The 20,634-nt window shown below is 48.8% G+C and overlaps 1 protein-coding gene across 3 annotated transcripts in view; it reads right to left on the bottom strand.

The window, feature by feature from the left end:
• DAGLA (diacylglycerol lipase alpha) overlaps nt 1-19,919 on the bottom strand; it is a 56,411-nt gene extending 36,492 nt beyond the window's left edge. The window contains exons 1-2 of one of the 3 annotated variants that reach the window (XM_030273597.4): nt 19,784-19,919; nt 17,336-17,425 (exon numbers count right to left, since the gene is read on the bottom strand). The gene's annotated coding sequence lies outside the window, so the exon portion shown is untranslated. Of the gene's footprint in view, nt 1-17,335; nt 17,426-19,514; nt 19,619-19,783 lie in introns of those variants that run through there. The other 2 variants (XM_030273599.4, XM_041716482.2) reach the window with 2 other exon arrangements.
• Nucleotides 19,920-20,634: the final 715 nt, after the last annotated feature.

Below are 20,634 nucleotides of genomic sequence, written 5' to 3'. Positions count from 1 at the left end.
CCAGGCTTGCCAGCTCCCAGCTCAACTTCTTAGGAAATGCAGCAGGAAAACCAAAACCAAAGGAGCTTTGTGTCCTGCCACCTCCCACAGCAGCTTTTCCTCAGGAGTGATTTTCTGCTCCAGAGCAGAGATGCTCCCCTTCTCCCTGAGAGCACATCCAGGTCACCTTGTCCAGGTGCTGGAGACACCTGTCCTGAGGGCACAGCATGGATGTGCTGCATCCTGCTTTTTCACTCTGCAGGATAACAATTCACTTTCCCAACAATGGAATTGTGGTCCCATCAAGTCACCCCAAATACTTCCTTCCCTCACCAACATGTCCCACATGGAATACAGGCTTCCCACTCCAGGCTGGATCATTCCCTTGCAGCTCCCACAGCCCTCTCGCTCCCACCAAGCACTTACTGGACTTGACGGAAATCATCAATTCCAGCTTGGATCCAACCCCATCAGGCCCCGTCCAGCTGTTCTCAAGGGTTTTAAATGAGGCTCTTTCTGTTTCTGAGTTGGTTTCTCACAATCTGGGAATTGTTCTCGCCTTCCAGGGAGAAGGGGGATGGGTTATATCCATACAGAATGTCCTGAAGCTGGTCAGAGGAATTTGCATGGAGTAGCTCTGCTCTGGAGCCAGGCTGGGAGAGCTGGCATGGCTCAGCCCAGAGAGGAGAAGGCTCCAGGGAGCCTTAGAGCCTCTTCCTGTGCCTAAGGGGGCTCCAAGAGAGCTGGAAAGAGACTTTGGAATAGGGCATGGAGGGACATAACAAGAGGGAATGGCTTCCCACTCACATGATGTGGGTTTGGATCAGATATTGGGAAGAAATCCTTCCCTGTGAGAGTGGTGAGGCCCTGGAATGGATTTCCCAGAGAAACTGTGGCTGCCTCAAACCTGGAAGTGACAAGTCCAGGCTGAACAAAGCTTGGAGCAATCTGGGATGGTGGGAGGTGTCCTTGTCCACAGCAGAGGGTAGAATGGGATGAGCAAGCATTCCATGTCCTTTCTAAACCAAACCATCCCAGGATTAAATACCAAGAGGGGACAAATTCCATGGCACCAAAGGAAGGCGAGTCCTTTCTGCCTTTTCCAAGGGGCAGGAAGTATCTGCTGCAAGCAGTGCTTGCAGGAATTGCAGGGAAAGCTCTTCCCAGGGGGAAGAAGGCAGAGCAGCTGCCGGAAGCTTGTGAGAACTCTGCTCTCACCAGAGGTGATTAAGGGAACAGACCCCTACTTTAAGGAATATTCCATGGATCCATGGAATATTTAAGAGCCATATTTATACACAAATCCCAGGCAGAGATCACTGGCAAAAATCAACAGGGATTAGAATTTTGGGATATCTTCATGGCTACTTTGAAGATTCTCCTTGATAATCTCCCATTTTCCAAGGAGAATGGAATAAAATGAGTCAGTGGCAGAGCCAGGGAATGAAGCTTGAAGACAGGAAAGGTTCAAATAGCCTCCTGTGGCTTGGCACACTTTGGATGTGGCTCCCTCGGGATAAGGCCATGGCACCACAATCACCTCCACAATGTCATTGGGACAGAACTAATGGGATGAGCTTGGATCTGGAACTCCAGCACTGCCCACTGACACAAATTCCCAAAATAATCTCAGAGTATCAACTGACCTTCAAAACACTGGGAACAAGAACTTACCTGTTTGGCCCACCAGTTTAACCCTGAAATCCTGGAATAAATTCCTTGTAACTGCAATGGTGACAGACACAAGATTGGTGTAACCACTTCCCAATTGGCCCAGCACTGATTCATCTCCATCCCACCTCATTCCTCCCTCAGACTCCTTCCCAAAGCCCCTTTGCCATAAACACATCAAGGTGCATGTTCTCCTTGGTGAAATCCATCCCCTCTTTCCTCAACTCCAAAGTCTCCTGCCTTGGGTAGAAACAGGTCTCATGAATCCCACATTGCCTCCAAATATGCAAGACATCTCCTTTCTGTTACATTGGGAATTATTAATTTTTCATAAGGAGACTCCATAATGCATCTCTTTGGCATGGATTTGACTACAGCAGTGGAGTTTTCAGGAAAAATTGGACTATCCTGCAAACCCTAATGGATTTAGTGCAAGAGGATGAGCAAATCCCAAAGGCACCACTCCCAGCACTTGTTCCCAGTTAAAAGCAGGATAAGGGATTCACTGAATTAAAGAGAAACAAGGAAATTCTCCACTTTGGAATGCACCTCCTCTGAACAACTAGGACCAGTTCCGAGACTGCTCCCAGGGATCCCAGTCCAACAAACCAGTGACACTGCACATCCCAATGGTTCTCCCTACTGGATATCCAGTGACATCCCTGCACTACCCCATGGGCCAGGATATGTCCATAGCATCACCATGAAGGCTGGAAAAACCCTCCAAGATTGAGTCCAACCACTCCTCCAGCACTTCCAAGGCCACCTCTATCCCATGTCCCCAAGTGCCACATCCACATGGCTTTTAAACCCCTCCAGGGATGGCTCCACCACTGGAGCCTGCTCCAATGCTTTAAAACCTTTTCCATTGAAGAATTTTCTCTAATATCCAACCTAAACCTCTCCTGGTGCAATTTGAGGCCATTTCCTCTTATCTTGCCACTTATTCCCTGGAGCAGAGCCTGATCCCACCTGACTCCACCCTCCTGTCAGGGATTTGTGGAGAGTGAGAAGATCCCTCCTGATCCTCATTTTTTCCAGGCTGACTCCTCCAGCTGCCTCTTGTGTTCCAAACCCTTCCTTGGACATGCTCCAGCACTTCCACGTCCCCCTTGATGAAGAATCCACAGGGCTTTATTAATTCCAGACCTCAGCAATCATCCCTGGGCATAAAGGAAGAGGTTTGTAGGGGTAAGTCCATGAAGACAGGGATCACTGTGAGACATTCCAGCCTCCCAAATTAAAGGGAGGAAAATGCTTGGAAAGGGATGGAAAAGCCTCACTCACACCTCCAAGATTCCCAGGACTTTGCTCCTTGACCATGACAAGAGCACACCTTAACTCCAGAGCTCCAGACTCATCAGCCTGTGGAAAATCCAAAGCCTGCACAAACACCTGGCTGAGAAACAAGGGAAGCCACTACTTCTTCAGGAATCTGGGAGTGGAGAAGGAACTGTCACATACAATCCCAGTGTGCTGCCAGGAATGGAGTTAAAAACAACCCCCAGTCCTTGTCTCAATGCCGGCAGCTCCGCAATTCCACCCACAGTTTGTGCCAGCAGAGCCCACGGGCAGCTTCCCGACCACTCCAAGCTCCGGCAAAAATAACGGCCAAGTTGCCAGGGGGGAAAATGTAATAAACTCCAATAAATTTGGGATTTGAAATAGAACTCCATGTTCTACAGGGGAATAAAATCCCCTACAACAAGGAAAGCTTGGCTGGAATGGGGTAGGGAATGCAAAAGGAATACCTGGATGAGGTGATGGATACAGCAATAAATGCTCCTAGCACCCCAAATCTGCTCCCAGATGTGGAAGAGCTCCCTGGATATATTTACTGGGAATCACCGGTCCTTGGTTTTGTTGGAATATCCCACAGCTACACACAGAACTTGGTAATTCCTGGTTGGAAAGCACACAGCCTCTGAGTTATTTATAGCCAAAACTCCAAGGGCTGGATGAAGCCAGCCAGGGCAAATCCAAGGGGTGACCAGTAATTACACAAGGAGCATTTTGGATGGAGCCTCATTTCTTTAGGAAAAGCTATTTTCCACTACAATCCTGGCAAATCCCTGACAGTTTTACTCCACCCGGGAATGCTTATCAGCTCAGCCTCCTTTATAAAGAGGCAGAAAAAAAAGCAGAAGGAGCAAATATCCAGGTGAGATATTGGATTCAGAGGCACATCCTTGCTCCAGCACATCTGGAAGCGATGCCTTCAGGAAGAGGGAGGAGAAGCCAAATCATTCCCAAAAGGAATTGCCTCTCTCCCCTCCTGCAAGCAGCTTCTTGGCTCCCTAGTTTACACTAGTGGGCAAACAGTTTTCCCAATAACTTGACTCATTGCTTCAGGAATTCCCTGGGGATGAGTCACATGCAGGGAAAGCCACCGGGAGCTGCGCCGGGACCACCGCTGCCAACACGAGGAGAGCGAAAGAAGTGGGAGAACACAAAATCTCTGCCAAACTCAGGAAAACTGTGTGGTCAACACCATTCCTTGGCACTCCTTCCCTGCTCCCCCCTCCCCACAAATGTGCTAGAGAGGAGAAGCGCATCCGGAGAGGCGGCTCCAGGCTCCGGAGCCATGGGAATGGGAATCGTCAGGGAGAGGTTCCCTCCACGTGCATCAGCCGGCACAGGAGGGAATGTTGGCTCTGCTCATCTCCCAGGAATGATCCTAAGGAATTTAAAGGAGTGATTACTTCCCTCCCTCCTGGCCCTGAGGGGGAAAGAGGAACAAGTACAGGGACATGTAGAATTCCAGGGCCTCCAGCTTCTTACTCTACTCCCTGTTCACCAGCATTCCCAATCTGGCCTTTTTTCTGTATCACATCCCACAACTTATCTCAGGAGTTTTCCTCTTCTCATATTCCATGAGTAAGTGGCTAGGCAGCTGCAAGTCAAAAATGCTGGGCATCAGGCCTATCTGAAAAGGTTTTTTGGGAATCTAAACCCAAACGCATCTTTTCTCAATACAATTTGTCCTCATTAAACAGGGATCCTGGATCTGTGACACTTCCAGGCTCAAAAAATTTGGGAATGGTTTCAAACAGCGTAAACTTGACCTGGACATGAGCTATTCCCATTTTCCTGATGCTGCCTGTTTATTTCCCTCACCGTGTCCCTGCTTGTTTCCTTTGCTGAGGACATGCTTGTATCCCACATTCCTGGAAATCAGCCTGGAAAGAGGTCATACTTCCCAAAGTCTAAGTGAAACTTCCAGCAAAAGCCACCAACAGCCTCTTTGAGGACCTCATCCTGTGGGAGTATGTGCAAGAGGGAATATTCCTGAATGCTGTGAATTCCCTGAAAATGCCATATCTGTGCTTTGCCTTTTCCTGTAACTCCCCAAACCCTCCCAGATTCTCACTTTCCAATATCTTGGAAAGCATCAATCTTGCACCTCATTAAGCAGAATCTGCTTCTTAGCCCCAGTTCCGTATTATTCCCAGCCTGCAGTGAAAATCAAACCAACATCAGGATATCCTGGAATTAGTTATTTCTGCAAGCTCATTCGATAAACCAGAACTTACAGGAATATTTATGGATTAAAAAACCAACCTTGAATTCATATTTTTTCCAGCAATATCCTGTGAACTAATCACTAGCACCCAAAGGATTGCTGCTATCCAAGGGCTTCTTTCCACACTGAATGTATCCTGGCACTTCCATGTTTACCCTGGAAGCAAGGATCAAACACCAAAGTCCTGTCTGGGGAAGAGAACACCTATACAGGTGGGAGTTTTAAATGCACAATAGCAGAGAAGTGGGAATTTCAGCCCAGAAATGCTCTTGGCTTAGATGGACAACATCCTTTTTTCCCTTTTTCCTAAGCTCAAAGGGAACATTTCAAGCCTAACTCTGGATTTCCAGCTGCAACTTCCCAAGAAATGTTGTTCTGCCCCTCCCATCCTGTGGCTTCCACTTCAATGCATGGGAATAGCCCTGGTAGTAACAGAAATCATCAAGCTGAGCATCCCCAGCAGAAGAATCCTGCTTTATTCCCACCTGGAGAACTGTTTTCTAAAGGAAGCTGCCAGCTCTGCCCCAGCTCCCATAAAACTGCTAATTACAGTGCAAATCCAAAGAAACTAGGAGCAGGGAAGGAGGGATGGAATGAGGAAAGGAGAGGCAGATTACAGGTCTCCAGCTCACCCAAATGACAGCTTGGGAAAACTTTACCTGCCTCAGTTCTTGCTCCTAAGAATAAATCACCTCTTCCAGTACCCATGGAGACCCTTGGGAGCAGTTCCCTCCTTCCACACCCCAACAGCTCCTCTCTCATCCCATCCCAGAAAGGCCCATTGTCCATTAGGAACATGGAGCTCACTGAGGAAGAGCACATGGAAAACCACCAACAGTCCAGTACATGCAGCTCCAACTCTCTCCCAAGTTTATGGAATTAAGTCCCAAATTCCCACCCTGTGGAAATCAAATCCTGGGACTTACCAGCCTGCTTTTCCTCCACCTGGTGCTTGGGATAAAGATGTTGGAATCACCACAGGGAACAAACAGCCAACTGGTCCCACACCTCTCCAAACCACCAACAGACCAAATGCTTCCTTCTCCTTTTCCTAGGAAGTCTTACCCAATCCAGTGCTCCCCTAATGACAACCAAGCAACCTAGAACTGCAATCCCGGACTGAATCCTGCCAAGCTGAACTCTCCAGACTCTTCCTGAATCTCAGATTTGTGATAGAAAGCAGGAATCCTCTTTTTCTTTTGCTTATGTAAGCAAGGATGAATCAAGCCCAGGCTTTCCTGATCCTGTGTCACATTTAAGCCTAAAATGTATTTATTTTTCCACATTCCCTTCTCCTTGGACACTCCAGGAGGTACATTTCCAAATCCCAGCACACACATCCCTCCTCCTCACCACCCACAGCCTGCACGTGGAGCTGATCCACAGTTTCTCCAGGCCCTCAGGATCTGTGCTCTCCTGGCAGCCATAACACCTATACCTCCTCAGCAGGGATCCAGCCCTGCCTAATGCTCCCCAGGGAGAGCCAGGAGACAGGGATTCAGTTTCAAACTCAGGAATTATTTAATTCCATAAGGCAGCTTTACATCTCCTCAATTTCCACTGGTTTTTCAGCTCTGACTCCTGGAATTACTTACACATATTTACTCCAACTTTTTCCTGCTGACACAGATTCTTTGTGCCTAGTTTCTCCTGTGGATTCACCACTACAGATCCTGGAGTGGGAACTGCTGATTCCCATATCTACACTGATAGCAAACTCAGTGCCACAGGAAGAATGGCCACACATTCCCAGTGGCAGCCATGGCACCAGGAATTTCCTTGTGTTTCCATGCTTATTCCCTAATTGACACTCCTGGTGTCTCCTTGATACACTGACCTTGCTCAGCCTGGAGAAGGGAAGACTCCAAGAAGACTTTGGAGCTTCTTCCAGTGCCTGAATAGACTCCAAGATTGTTGGAGAGAGACTTTGGATAAAGGCATGAAGTGACAGGACAATGGGAATGGCTTCTCACTGCCACAGGGGGGAATTAGATGGAATATTGTCAAGAAATTCTTCCCTGTGAGAGTGATGAGACCCTGAATTTCCCAGAGAAGCTGTGGCTGCCCCATCCCTGGAAGTGTCCAAGGCCAGCTTGGCTGGGGCTTGGAGCAACCTGGGCTAGTGGAGGGTGTCCCTGCCCATGGCTGGGGGATGGAACTGGATCACATTCCAGATCCCTTCCAACCCAAACTATTCTGGGATTTTTCTTCCTGTTACCACTCTCCATGGTCCCATACCCTCTTCACTTTGCCTCGTTATGGGTGAGTCCTCCAGCAGAGCTTGAAAGGAGCTTGGAAAGTTGTCACCCCAGGGGCACTGTCCCTGCCCTCTCAGCCACCAGCTCCAGAGCCAGAATTCATTTGGAAAAGCCGGACAAGAAGGAGGTGAAAGGAGGTGAGGCAGAAGCAGAGAATCCACGTGACAAGAGCGAAGCTGCAGCTGAAGAAATCCCTGGAAAAGCATTCCTTGGCTCCAAGAAGCTGTGCAGGCACAAACTGAACGACTGGAACTGACTGTTCCTAACAATTGGTTATGCCACAGAAAACCAGGAACAATCCTTCCCAAGCCAACGGAGCAGGAAAGATGAACTGGCCACATGTGGGAATGCACCAGCTCCAGAGTTGGGGAATGCCAGACTATGGCAGGAGTACTCAGAAGCAGCAGGAGATTATCCAGAACCTAAATCAACCACTTGATTCCTAAAATATAGATAGGAGGGTCCTGAAAATGAGATGAATGCACTCCTCCTAAAACTATCCCTAAATTCCAGATGGCTTGGGTAGGAAGGGACCTTAAGCTCATCCCATTCCAGCCAGCCCCTTCCATGGGCGCAGACACCTTGCATTATCCCAGGTTGCTCCAAAGCCTGTCCTGGTCTTGGATGCTTCCAGGGGTGTGGCAGCCACAGCTTCTCTGGGAAATTCATTCCAGGGCCTTGACATCAGCACTGGGAAGCATCTCTTACCAATGTCCCATCTATCCCTGCCCTCTGGCAATGGAAAACCATTCCCAGTGTCCTGTCACTCCAGGCCCTTGTCCCAAGTCCCTCTTCCAGCTCTCCTCTAACCTCTTTAGGCTCTGGAAGAAGCTTCAAGGTCTCCCTGGAGCCTTTTCTTGTCTAGGCTGAACATTCCCAGCAATCCCAGCCCGTCCTGAATCCATGTCTGAATTGAACAGGAAAAGCATCACCTTTCCTGCAGAACATCCGAGCAGGATCATCCTCAGGGCTGTACCAGGACTTCACACCTGGCTGCTGGACATCCTGGATCATGGCCACATGATCCCAATCCCTCTCTACTGAACTCAACACCTCTGCAGCTTTTGGAAAGCAAAGGAAAGCAATTCCATTTTTCCAAAAACACACAGAGCTCAAATTTTGACCAGGGAAGTTGGTAATCGTCAGAAAATGGGAAGGATCCCTGCTGCAAAAGCACAGGGATGTATTTTGCAATTGATTTCCCCTCCTCCAGCAGACATGAATTCCAAATTAATTTCACACTTGAATTTCTAATCCTAACAGGATTATAAGGAAAAATGCTGTTCATTGGGATCTACTTGAGGACAAACCCCTGGCTCCCAGCCCAACCAGTTTGAGGCTGCTGGAAAAGAAATTCCTTTTTCCTCTCATTCCCAAGGCAACGTGTGGCCATCCTGGCAATTAAATGGAGTGCCTTTGCAGAGATTCCTTCTGCAGGATTTGTCCAGGTGTGGATTTTCCCTGCTTTCCTTTCATTATCTTATAATTAACCATGAAGTATCCAATCATCCAGAGCTTTTTCAATTAAGCTTCAAAAAGAAATGCCTGGAAGAGCTTTTGGTAGAAATGTTCTAATCAGCTGGGAAGAGATCACAGGCACCAGAGTTGGGGTTTGGTGACTCATTCCGTTATTGCTGGGGCAAGTGAACTTCCAAAGCCAGAAAAAATTCCTTGATTCTATCTTTTTCAGTTCACATCCTCATCCCTGATCAGAGCTCAGAGGCCTGGGAGCAATATGATATTGTAATTAACACAGTTGATTAAAGAGTAATAATTAAGCTCTGAAGGATCAGGCATTATCCGTTCCCAGGTCCGACTCTTCTCCATCCCAATCCTGTGCCTCTTTTTGCCTCAGTTCCTTCCCTCAGCCTTAAATTCTGAGCACAGGCACAAGTTGAGATCTCCTACAGTTCTTATCAAGGGCGAATATTCACAGTCTTTTTGATAAGGAATAACAGGAATTTTGCCTGCATCCTTGTGGAGATGTTTTGGGATCCCACAGCCCATGGGAGAGGCAAATTGTTCTCAAATGCCAGGCTGAAACCTTCTGTATGTCCAACAGCACAGACAAATGGATCATGGAATTGTTCAGGTTGGAAGAGCCCTCCAAGATCACCCAGTCCAAGATTCCCCAGCAATGCCAAGACCACCACTACTGTCCCAAGTGCTACATCCATGCAGATTTTAAATCCTTCCAGAAATGGGGATTCCACCACTGGAGCCTGTTCCAATGCTTTGCAACCTTTCCATTAAGGAATTTACTCTATTATCCAACCTAAAACTTCCTCTGGCACAACTCAAGTGTCACTTTTCAGCTGGCTTGTCAGATGGCTCTGATTTTTTTTCAAAATACCAAGAGAATTCCAAAGGTCTCTTGGAGAAGGGATCTCTTGAGCACTCCTAACAGCTCCCAGCATTCCAGGAGCTTCTCACACACCTTCCCAGCCATGTTCCTGACAGTCATCCCCACATTCCACAGACAACACATCTTCTCCAGTGGGGAAAAAAAGAAATCAGTCAATGTCTCCAACTGCTGGCATTCCCATTTTTGCAACCTCCCAAGGATATTTAAGGATTTATAAAGATCCCATGGATATTGAATCATTTTATTTTACTGCAAAGAGGGAAACAGCAGAAAAGACAGACCCAAGGAATATCCAGCTCCAGCATCCAGCATGGAAATGTCCAGCACAGGATGACCCCAAGCATTCCTTAAGCTGGAAAAACTCCATGTCCACAGGTTTCTTACTCCCTCCACCATATTCATTGCTCCCAGCTGGGATCAGTGTCCAGCAAAAGATCAAATGATCCCTCTGAGGAAGGGAATCAGGGAATAACACTAGGAATAATTCCACCCTCAGTTACATGATTTCCTGGCTGGAATTTTCAAGATGTTCCAGCTGCCTGCCTGAAGCTGGAGAAGGGGAAAAGGACATTGGGATGACCCTGTCCCTTTCTATGAGGAGGTTTTAAATTCCAGCACCAGCAGCCCACACATCCTTTCTTCCCTCTCTCCCTGATAAGCCAGGAAGGAGACAACACAGCAAAATGGGAAGATTCCACGTTTCCACCAGGAAAGCAGCAGGGGGAGGGGGAAGGACAATCCAGGCTCTGAAATGTGTCGGGATAAAATCTCACCTCCACCCTCATGCGGATCTTCCCAAGTCCACCACAGGATTTAGCATTACCAGGATGGGAGCCAAGGAATCCAGAGGTAAACATCCAAGAGAAAACAAGGAGGGAAGGGGTTGGAATCACTGGAAGAGACCAGCAGGAGCTGCCTCTTTAACACCCCTCCCTCAGCTGCCAGCACCCAGGAATCCCATTCCTGCTCCGGGCTGCCAGCAAGGAGTGACCTCTGGAGAGCACAGATCCATCCACCAGCAGCACACAACTCACCCCTTTTCCCTCCTACAATGATCCAACACCCCCATTTCAGGGAAATCTGAGGCACAATTCCGTGATTTTCTGCAGGGAAGAACAGAAGCTCCGAATCCCCCACGTTTCTGGGGTGGGCTTTTCCCCCGCTCCAGGAGGAAGATGAAATCATGTTCCCAAAATAGTTCCAAGGAAAAAGGCTCCAAGGAAGACAGAGCTCCCCTTTAACCAGAGAGCTGAAACTTCCCTGCTCTCTGAAGGGATGGATGAACATGAATTCAAATTCCATTCTACAGCATTGGAAACATGGAAAACTGAAGTATTAGAGTACCAAGTCATAATTAATAACAGCTACTAATTAATGGAAAATCCAAATTTAGGGGAAAAAAACCCCAACCCATTATTACAAAATAAGGGACGACAACCTTCAGGCAGAAGTCCCAAATCCCAGATTTTTAACTAATTAAGGGATTGGATCCCTCAGGCAAGAGTCCCAGATGCACTGACCACAACTCAGCCATGGTGCAGTGGCAGAAGAACCCATGGGAAGCTCCCATAGGTAAAAAACTGCACAGCTGCTGCACACCAAAATCCAGGCCCCATTCCATGGCAGGTGCCTGTTTTCCATTGGATTTGCCTGGAAACTTGTTTAAAAACCACAGTTCTTCCTTAACTGTGACCTCTCATCTTTTTCCCATCTCAATTTTCTAAGTGAACTTTGGGACTCCAACTCCTCTTCCCTCACACAACAGTGGTTTTCCTGAATTTCCCCCAACCTTCCTGAACACACGTGGGGTGATATTCCCAGGAAGAGGTGTGCAGACAGGACTGGGCAAAGTCCCATATTCCTTGGGAGCTACTTAAACAACAGCTGCACTGGGGAAAAAGAAACCAGATTTCTCTGTCCTGAGTATCTTATCTACTTCCAAGGAGGTGGGAAAAGCAGATTCAGGAATAGCTTAGCCTGGAAAACTCATCCCAAGGGGGTTCCTAACCCTGTTCCACACACATCTGGAATCCAGGGGGGTCTTTTTGCTGCCCCCCTCCCTAAAAAAAGGAGCTCTGAGTCAGCAAAACAACAGACAGGGTGGATTCAGGCATCTCCTTATCCAACTTGTAATTAACTCTGAGGCCACAGAGCAGCCTGGAATGGAAAAACTTGGAGTCAGGAGGCAACTGGGAGAGAAGGAATCCTGATTTCCCACTTAAGTCAGAAATTAAATCCCTTTCCTACCTTTCCTGAAAAATCTTATAAATGAGAACTCCAACCCTTTCAACTCCCTGTTCCCATAGGAACATGAGAACCTCCAACTTCATCTCATTTTCCAAGAGCAGCAATGTCTAATGGAGCCTCAGCAGCTGGAATACTGCAAATATTAGGAAAGGTAAAAGAACAGTTCTCTCATTTCTCCTCCAAGACGGGAGTAGCAGCCACAGCCCCAAGGGCCACCCCTTTTCCTCTCTCCTAATGGGATTTGTCACTTTTTCTCTGTAAAAAAACCCAGAGTTTCAATAAAAACTCAAATTTGAAATGCAAATTCCTTGGTAAACCCTTGCAGTCAGGTGTTAGGAGCTGAGCAAACACCAGGATTGCTGTCTAAAGTACAGAGCAACAAATGGTCATGTTGTCTGGGAACAGGATCTCCTGCTTCTCCAGGCCTGGACAACCAGGAATTCCAGTATTGCACCCTCTGGCACAACACCTTTTACCTCTGGACACTGAGGCAGAAGATCCATCTGTTTTCACTCTATCAATGTAAAACTTCCAGGCCCTGACACAATGGAATGGTGAAAGCATTCCAGAAGGAAAAGGGAATTTGCTCCCGCTCTCCACCCAAAAACTTCTCTAAAGGTTTAACCAAACAGCACCTGCTGGAAGAAGGGAAAGGCCAACTCACTGTTTTTCAGGAATGTTGAGCCCTTGTGCTCTGGAGAGGAGGCTCCAGGGCTGTGTTTTCTATGCCAGGCAGGAGGGAGTGTTCTGGCCCAGCCCCAGGCAACTCAGAGCTGAGCAGTTCACCAAACAAATCCATGTTAACACTAGGATTTTGGTGTCATAAATCAGGTGCTTTCAGGTGAAAAGATTCCGGACTGTTCTGACCACACCCTTCCACACTTTTTGCACTCCAAAGGGCAGCATTTCCCAGCTGCGGCTCACACAAGGCAAAATCCTGCCGCTACAGGAGCAGGAACCAGGATGAGTTCTTCCCATTCCATCTGGTTTCCCAAACTCCCCCTGCCTAGGCTTTCCTGGAATGAGAAGCCTCATTTTTTAGCAGTGGGAAGTGCCTCAATCCACATCCTGCTTTCAAGTGTTGACCAATTAAGAGTTAACGAGGAAAAAAAAATGAGAGCATCTGGAAAACAACAGGATAAATACAATGGCAGCTGGGCACACCAAGGACAACAGGAGCTGGATTCCGATGATCCCTGTGGGTTCCATCCAACTTGGGATATCCTATGATTGACTTATCCACTGTGCAACATCCCAAGGTTTTAAGAGGATAATTGGCTGAGGACAGTCCAGAATCCCCAGTGTTGGAGAGATTCCCACGTTCCCTTGGGCAACTCCACCTTCTCCTCAGCCTGCCCAGGTGACACCTCCCCAGCACCTTGTCCACCCAGTTGGAGCTGCCACGGAACACTGAACTAATCCAACCCACTGGATGAGCATCCAGTGAACAAACACAGCGCATTCCCTTCCGCTCTCCTGAGCCAGAAGGATCTGGGCGAGCCCAGAGTCATTAAAAGCCACCTCAGATCAGTTCCGCTGCCTTAATCCCCTCAGTGTGGCCCATAAACCCGGAACCACGAGTCATTACTGGGCTTGCCAACGTGGCAACTCCAAAAGTTCACTTCCCTGTCTTGTCACCCCCCAAGAGAAGGATAATCTGGCAGGATCCTCCCCTTGAGGACCAAACTAAGCCTCGTGTGTCCCAAGGAATCAAGGCTAGATGGGAGAATCCTTGGAGTTCCCACCCAGAAATGGCTGGAAAACAGGGTTCCAGGCCATTCCAGGGAACAAACGTGCAAGGAGCCAGCAAATCCATGGACACAAAACATGGGTTATGCTATGAAGGACATGAGAAGAGTTGGGAACATCAAACCCCTCAAGAGTGCCTGGCCTGCACATAGAGAATCATGGAATTTGTAAGGCTGGAAAAAACTTTTAGGATCATCAAATCCAACAATCAACCCCCTAACCCAAGTCCCCAAACATCACATCCACATGGATTTTAAATCCCTCCAGGAACAGGGACTCCACCAGCCCCTGCTGCCCTGGGCATCATCATCTAGTGCTTTACAACCCCTTCCATGAAGAAACATTCCCAATATCCATACCTAAACCTCCCTTGATGCAACTTCAGGCCACTTCCTCCTGTCATTTGGTGGGAGAAGAGCCCAATCCCACCTGGCTCCCACATCCAGTCATGGAGTTGTAGGGAATGAGAAGTTCCCCCAATCCTCCTTTTCTCTATGATGAAACACATCCTGCAAACTCACACATTAGATAAGAGAAACTTCCAACATTGGTATGTTCCCGATTTCCCTCCCCAAATTCCTGCTCCTCACCTCACAAGAGAATTTCACCAACTCTGCCAGTATTCCCAAGAGGCTCCACACTTACTCAGCCGCCCATTCCTGAGCATTTTCTGCAGCTTCCCACGTGCTTCCCACCTCCCAGCTCTCCTCCGCCCTCATCCAAGGGGAACACAAAGTCAGAGCAAGGCCCCGGAGAGTCCCAAAATTCTCCTTGCCAGCTGGGATTCCATCAGGCAAAGAGTTACATGCAACAAATCCCTTTATTTCAGCCTCTGTCAGGCCTTGGAACAAGCATGGATAACACTGGATTTGGGGATGTGCCCATTTCCAACTGAGTTAAATTTGATTATGGCACTGGAGGTGCTCAAACAAGCTCAGAGAGAAAATATTATCCCTTTTTTTTTTTAAGGGCCAAAGGATTCTCTTCCAAAAGCAACACGTTGATCCAGGAATAGCCACAAAATTTAGAGGGAAAAAGGTTTTCCAGACAAAGCAGCCTGTGGCTTCCCACATAAGTTTTAACACCACAATTCCACAAAGGGAAAGGGAATTTTGCCCTTGGATTTGTCAGTGAATTTTGAGGAAAGCTCTAATCCTTCCAGTTTTGGGACATGGATGCCTATTTTTCCACTAAAAAATAAGGGAGAACTGACAAAGGTAGAGGGAAGAGCAATCCCACAGAGCACACAGTCTCTCCAGGAAATTTTCCCTTATTCCCTACTCTATCCAGGGAAGAAAATGAGCAGCACAAATCACAAATTCTTGCTTTTATGGGAAGTTTTTCTCCTTCCTCCGACAGGGCATTTGTTTTCCCCTCTCCAAGGAAAAAAACAGTTCATCCCTGAATGCTCTCATTTAGGGAAATGCTGGTTGTCATTAGCGGATGCTCTGGTGCCATGGAGATGGTGACAAACAACTGAATCAGCCGGAAAAAAACGGAGTCACAAAAAGGGGAACGTGCTTCCAAAGGTTCAACATGGCCCAGAAGTAAATGAAGAACATTTATAGGATCTGGATATCAACAAGAAATAGGGTACCCAGGGAAGCTGCAGATCCATGGAAGTGTCCAAGGCCAACTTGGATGGCGCTTGGAGTAACCTGGGACAGAGGGTGAGTTTTAAGGCCCCTTCCAACCCAAACCATTCCAGGATTCTAATCATGGGATCCAAGCAGAGCAGGATAAACTCTTTTTCAGGACAATCCCCAGCTGGCTGAGATGCTGGAAGCTCCCAAGCAGCACCTGCCTTGTTCTGATTTTCTGGGAGGTGAAACAGTTCATTTCCCAGGGGAGAAAACAGCACCAATTTGCAGGATTATTTAGCAGACCCAATGGGAAAAGCCAAGCCTCCAGAGGCTCCCAGTTTGGAGCCGAAATCCATATTCCAAAAATACATCCAGGCTGTGTCAACACCAGGGATCTGGGCTGCAAAGACAAGCCATGTCAGAATAATAAATTTCATCCCAAAGGATGCAGAGCTGTGGAAATTCCAACTTCCAGCAGACATGGAGCAGCAGGACACATCCAAATGGGAACCTTCCAGGGAAGAAAAGCACCTTTCAGGGAAGAAAGGGTTGAATTCCATCCCAACCTCCCCCATTTTCTATTTGCTGCACTGAACTATAATAGGCATGTCCTGAATTTTCCTGTTTCTTCCCATTATCCAGTTCAAATGTTTTAAGGTGGCCTGAGGGATTCAGCATTTTATTCCAAAAGAACAAGCATAAGGATTCTGTCCCACAGCCTGCCTGGATGTAAAATCAGGATCACTCAGGTCTGTGGGGATAATAAAACCTTCAGGCCAAGAAATCCCAAGGAAACATATTCCAGAGGAAAGAAGTTGTGGAAAATGATCATTTAAGGTGGCATTTCCATATTCACCGATGGCTATGAGTGAGTTACCCTGGGATATTTGCCACTGACTCCTGATGAAATGCCAAGTGAAAAACACCAGGAAAACTTGGAATTGAAGGCTCTAAATTACATCTTGTACCCTGTTTGCAGGGAAAATTCCTACTGAGTTCAAAGCCATCCCTGAGGAACCCACTTGTTTTAATTCCACACCAAGGGAACACGCAGGAACCAAAATCTCAGCTGGAAGGGAACAAAAAGCCAGCAATTTTCATGCAATTCCATAGATCTTTGAAGAGGAGCTCAGAAGGCTCCTCAAAGAGAGGGATGAATGCCAATGGATGGGGCAGGATGAGGATTTTCAGGGATCTGCTGGAGCACAAGGGCAGTTAAGGAAGGATTTGAGTTAAAGAAAGAACTCCTGGATTAAGAGCCCAGGGCAGAATCCCCGACAGTCTCTGCCTGCCATGCAGATTTCCAGCTCCTGCTACAAGGAAGAGGAAAATAATCCAAAGCTTTTTTATTTCATCTTTCCAAAGAGATCCAGAGGTAAGGGATCCATGTGCCTTCCACTAGAAGGAAGGGAGAAAGGAAAGAAAAGGAAGAAGAAGAAATGCCTGAAGGGACAGGGCACATTTTTCCTGAAACTCTGTGGGAATTACTTCCTCTATCCAAAATCCCTTTCTAGGGTCCAGCAGCATTTTTGTCCATATTTCAGGGCAGGATATTCCTCAGCAGGGCAAACTTTCCCACTTTTTATCAAAACCTGGAAGACCATTCTAATTTCTTCCACTTTCAAAGTTCCAAGCTGGGCAGGTGCTGCACCTGGCAAATTTTCAAGGATTTTTCTCCGATTTCTCCTCAAAAATCCACATAATAAGGTATAGAAACGCACCTAAATGAACAGTATCATGTATGAAATACAAAAATATCAGCTCCAACTGGTCTGGAATGAAGAGCCTGATTGACTCCCATCTATCCTAGCAGGAATAAACATCCTGGCGCTCTTTGCAGATCCCACAAAAGTCCATTTGTCACACTCCCCATGGCACAAAGGCCACTTTCATCTGCTCCCAGCTCCCGAAAAACTCCAGCCCTGCAGCTCCAAGAGCAGATTAAAATAGTTTCACTCACCCCATCTCAACTGCTGCGTCTTTAACTGGAAATTCCTCAAACTCCAGGGCTCAATCCAGCTCAGGATGTTCTTATTCATCAGCTGAATCACTGTCGGGAGCAGAGGTGGAACCAAGGGTCATTTATATGGGATAGATGGAATGGGAGGGGAGGAAAAGCAGGGTGCAGGCTCCCCACAATAAAGTTGCGTGGTCTAGGGGAGGTATAAAGACTTAATTCCCCCCCCAAAAAAAAGCCTTTGGACAGGACAGGGATGTTTGGCACAGAAGAGAATTCCTGCTGGTTTAGTCCAAGGAAGTTTTGTAAATGACAGCCAGGCCCGGGAATGACTGGAAGCTTCTCCAAACTCTTCTCCATCCAAAGCTGAACAGCTTCCTGAGTTTTACACCCTCCAATTTGAACACTTCTCCTCCCTACATCTTTCCAGCTGCCTGGAAAAGACCCCCCGCAAAACCCAGGATTATGCCACTTTAAGGAAAAATTTCTAAGGCAGACAAGCTGTAAATCCTGATTTTGCAAATCCATACAATGATACAGCAGCTCCGAAATCCAGCTCTCAATTAATTAACTTCCAAGGGGAGGGAGAGCACAAGGAACAGGACTGAGATTCCCAAAGTCCATAAAAAAGCCCCAAGCAGAGGAGTTTTTTTTGGTTGCTGTAATTGTTCATCCAGGGAATTTTAACAGTTTCCAAAACGTAGGTTTTATTTTTTATGCCTCACACTTTTGGTCATTGGGAAGATCATTTTCACCCTTCCCACTTTTCCTCCTGGCACAGCACTTCCCTTAAATGCCATCATTGCACAACTGCTTCTACCCAGCCCTCTGGAAAGGGAAGGACACAGCCCAGAGAAGTTTCCCTTTCTTACCACCCTTTTCCCAGCAACCACAGAGGGATTTACACATTCCCTATCTCTGGCATTCGGATCTGGCTGTACAGGTAGCAGGCAAAAAGTGCCCAGTGCCTTAATCTAAATGGGAATTCAGGTCAAAACAGGATTTTTTTAGGTCAGCACTGACAAAGTCAGTACCCGCAGTACATAGTCCATACCCTTAAATCCCTGATTTTGACCCTTGGTGTAAAATTTTGGAAAGCAGAGCTGCCCACTCTGAAACGTCCAGTTTAAATTCCCATTTAAAGGGGGAATTTTATCCTGCTCCTTGCTAAAGGGTTTTGGCTGCAGAAATTCCAGGTTATTTGTATCATTTACCATGTAACAGTTGCTTTTCCAAGTCTCTTGTCCCTCTTGGGCATTCCCGACCCCCTCAGCCATTCCCAGTCCAAGCTGGCGCTGCTGGAATTTCCCCAGCAGCTTTAAGACCCCCGTGCAACTTTTATGACCCTGAAAACCAACACCTGCCACAACAAACACCTTCCCCCAGCTCAGGTTTCCAACTTGGAAAGCTTCTTCCAGCAGTGTCCACAGGATACACATTTCAGCCAAGCCAATGCCAGAATCACGGAGAGTCCGAAGCTTTCCAAGAGCCACTTCCCACAATTTCATTATCTCCCATTTAAGAACACTCAGCCTGACCATAAAAACTCGGCTGCTTCTCCCTGTCCAGCCAGGAGGATGCAGCAACTCATCCCCACTAAGCTTCATCCAGGGGGGAGATGAATATTCCCACCTTGGAATACTCCTTTCCTTTACAACCATTCCCCAGAGTTTTGCTGCTTTCATGTCTCAGGGTTCTGTGTCCCACCTTTGTGAATCACTGTGTGATTTCCCACCTGGAGCAGGCTCTAATGACCATGGTGTGCACCAGGCTCGGCAATCCCCATTCCCGTATTCCCAGTGCCAACTGAAGCCTGTCCCAAATACACCAGCAGGTACTAATTCCCAGAATTGGGCACAGCGGGAATTCTGGCTGAGCATCCTGGCAGCATCCCAGCTCCAATATCTCGGAGCGACATCTCCCTTACTTTTACAAGGATATCTCACTTCTGCAGCTGCCCGCGATCCTAAATTTGGGGATTTTACGGCCACGGCTCAGCATCCGCCCGCGTTGCTCAAGTCAGGTACCGTTCCCTGCGGGAAGTAATAAAAGCCGGGAGCGAGAATCCCTGTGTCACACCCACACCGCAGCTTCTTCTCCCCGGACATCCAGCAGCACCGCTCCCGCCTCCCACCGCAGCATCCCGAATCCCGAACGGCGGGATCACCTTCACGCCTCGCACCTGCCCGGCCAGGATGGCGGCTTTCCAGAGGCGCAGGTGGAAGCCCAGCGCTTCCCCCGGGCCGCAGGCCACAGGGAGCGGGGCCCTCCCGGCGGGAATGCCGCGCTTCCTGCGGGATCCAGACCCCCCGGGCGCCGCGGGCCTGCAGCCCAGCGGGGCGGGGGGCGGCGGCGGGCGCTCCCCCGGCCCTGCCAGCGCCCTCCCGGCTCCCCCGCACCTGCCGCAGCGCCGGCCCCCGCCGCCGCGCCATCCCCATCGCCGTCCCTCACCTCGCTCCCGCCGCCGCCGCCCCGGGAGCGCCGCGGCCGCCGCCGCCTCCTCCATGCCGGGGGCCCTGCGGCCCCCGATTCTCCAACGCCGCCTCCGCCCTGCCGGGGCCGCCCCCGCCTCGCCGGGGCCGCCCACTGCGTCAACTGCGTAAGGGCCGCTACGCAACCTGCGGTCGCCACGGCAACGAGGGGTGCGGGGCGCGGCGGCGCCGCCTGGTGGCGGCCGGCGGTAGCGGCGCGGGGCGGGGCAGTGGCGGGCCGGCCGCGGATTCCAGCGGGGAATTCTCGCCGGGATGCGGGCGAGCCCCGCCGGCTGCGGGCAGGGGCCTCTGCCGGGCTGACGGGCACCTGCGCTACCGATAGTACCACGGAAGGATCCCACAAGAGCCAATCCTCTCGGAAAAGATCTCCAGGACCACCGAGTCCAACCTGTGACAGTTCCCAGCCTGTCACCCAGCCCAGAGCACTGAGTGCCACATCCAGTTATTGCTTAAACACCTCCGGGGATGGGGACTCCATTCCCTTAATACTCTTTTCCTTTAAAACCATTCCCCAGAGTTTTGCTGCTTTCATGTCCCGGGGTTATGTATCCCACCTTTGTGAATCACTGTGTGACTTCCCACCTGGAGCAGGTTCCAAGGACCATGGTGTGCACCAAGCTCGGCAATCCTCCTTGGGCAGCCCTTTCCTGTATCTCATCACCCTTTCCATGAAGAAATTCCTTCTGGTGTCCAACCTGAACTTCCCGTGGCACAAGTTTGGGCCATTTCCTCTTGTCCCACACCTTGTTCCCTGGGAGCACAGCCTGGCTCCAAGCTGCCTCCCCCTCAGGGAGCAATAAAAATTCCCCT

The sequence above is a fragment of the Taeniopygia guttata genome, chromosome 5 (genome assembly GCF_048771995.1).
Source record: "Taeniopygia guttata chromosome 5, bTaeGut7.mat, whole genome shotgun sequence".
Classification (NCBI taxonomy): domain Eukaryota; kingdom Metazoa; phylum Chordata; class Aves; order Passeriformes; family Estrildidae; genus Taeniopygia; species Taeniopygia guttata.
Note: the sequence above shows the minus strand (reverse complement) of the source record. Positions and strands in the feature narration are given on the sequence as shown.